Below are 2,551 nucleotides of genomic sequence, written 5' to 3' on the forward strand. Positions count from 1 at the left end.
AGCACTGCTTTCTCACAAAGCTAGTGTAGAGACAGAGAGAAGATCCCATAGTAAGAGGCTGCAGAAGATCTCAGTAGAAGGACCCATATTGCGTGGTTCTTCATCATAATTCGTGGTACAAGCGTCAACCTTAATTTAGGGACTTTATTCACGCTCAACGGGTATGTGATTGATTTCTTTCCATTATTCATTCTTGTATTCTATACACTATAGGTAATTCAAATGATTCTAGGATTTAGAATCACTAACAATTATGAATCACTAACAATTATGAATCACTAACAAATGAATTACCTAACAAGCAAAGTTTTTTTTTTTTGCCCTAAAAAGGTATTGGACAGTTGATCAATGGCAATAGGGTGGATGAGGGTTTCATCACTATAACCATAAGTTATAGGTTTATTTAATGTGTTATTTTTTGCATTCCGATTGGATCAATTCGGATTGGTTGGGTTGGATTAGTGTCGATTTTGATCAATCCAATACCAAGTTCTTAAACACTGCCATTGTTCTCTGAAAACCTATTTATGAACATTAATTGATAAATGTTTGGTTTCTTTTGTTTTTGGGCATATGTGAACAAGTTTATATGTATGTCACGTTTAACGAATTATGTTCTCCAATAAATGGATTAACTTATGACTGGTCGAACCAAGTGGGAGAATAAAAGTATGGATCTTAAGCTATTTTATGTGGCTCGACCAGTGGGAGAATAAATTCGGTATACTAGGTTGCTAGTGGGAGGATGTTACTAGTAGAAGGTCAGTCTACTAGGTTGCTAGTGGGAGAATAAATTCAGTGTTCTATATTGTTTTTCATGCAAAAGAATTATTTGGAGTTTTGTATTGATTTATTATTATCATGATATTGAATAATGATTTATGGGTTCAAATATATTAGTAAATTCATATTCATGTCATTTTGTACTTGAATGTTTTGTTTGAAACACCCTATGATGGATAAATATATTAGAATTAAACTGGGTGTGAGATTCCGCACATTTTATGCTGCACAGTATATTTCTAGGAAGCTATGAAAGGATTTGATGGAATCCACCAAAGTGGCACATCCTATTATTTCATAGTTTTTCCAAGCGCAGCAAAGTTGGTGACATTTGCCCAAAGGTGATGTCACCCAAGTTAAAGAAAATACATGTATGGAAATGACTATAACTTAGAGGTTTCTAAACCCACATGTGATAAAAGTAATTGTATTTTCACAGTAAATTTGGATTTACAAGAGGACCAGTACATTCTTAGCCCAAAGGATAGGAATGTAGTTACGGTTGTGACTCTTGTGTGTTTTATCTGCTAGATGTACATTTATTGTGTAGTTTATCTACTAGGTGTACATATTAAATTTTCTAGCCTGGTTATTTGGTGTGTATGATTCATACCTGAGATTCTTAGGGTTACTTGATCTGGTTTTAGCTCTCAGGGAACCCAAACAGGTGTTGTTGCTGAACAAAGCACAACTGAAGGGAACTAGGAACAATTTTATTGCCCTATTAAGTTTATAATGACTTCGGAGTAATTTTGAATTGATTTTATCTTAATAAATTCAGTGTTCTATATTGTTTTTCATGATTTGGGACACAAACCCTATACAAAATCAATTTTCCTTGATTCTAACACTGTAAGGGTTGGCTCTGATACCAATTGTTGGGGATTTTTTACCATATTAAACATATGAATAACCCTATAGTGTTTAGAATACAAGAATCATCAACCAATCATAAAAGATTAATCATAGGTGTAGTCCCTAAACCAAGAACAATAAAGTATCCCATCTTAAAATACATAACCATATAGATTTACCATATCTATAATAATCAATGGGACAACCATGACATGAACCATAAATGGGAATAAAGAAGTACCTGTGTCCCATGAACATAGATCATGAACCTCTGTCCCATGTGGTTAAACATTACTCCCATGAAGATGACAATGACGAACTACGCAAGTGGAGTCCTTCTACTGAGATCTTCTGCAGCCTCTTACTCTAGGGTTTCCTTTCTTTCTGTGCACTTGCTCTTGTGAGAAAGCCGTGCTCCCAAAACCAATAAGGCATTAAGTAAAAGTAATGGCTGCAGGGACCGTCAGTATTCTATTTATAATAGAATCCCTAAAACCCTATTCCACTCTCACAATGGAAAGAGCTAGGAGTTTCCTAATCAGAGTGGGTCTATAATTGCTTGGGCCCAATGGATCAATCGGTATCAGTTAAGCCCACATAAAAATCCTAACAAAAACATCAACTCAAGCTTCTCCCAATTGGAAGGGGTCGGCTTCATGGATCCGTCAAATAAAAAGATAAAAGAATAAAGAGAAAAAAATGTGAAAAAGATAAAGAAAAGAAACAAGACAATGCAACACCTGCGAGTCATTCCACTTAAATGCAATTAGTAATATGGATTTTTGCTCTCTAGGAGCCTCCCAAGGCCTCCTTTGAACATGTTCATACTATCTCAAGCGACATTCTTGGAGCTTGTCCTGAATTTAGGCTAATCCCAATTTAGTGGAGGAAAAAAAAAAAAAAGTTATTAGGG

This window comes from Macadamia integrifolia, chromosome 4 (genome assembly GCF_013358625.1).
Source record: "Macadamia integrifolia cultivar HAES 741 chromosome 4, SCU_Mint_v3, whole genome shotgun sequence".
NCBI classification, from domain to species: Eukaryota; Viridiplantae; Streptophyta; class Magnoliopsida; order Proteales; family Proteaceae; genus Macadamia; species Macadamia integrifolia.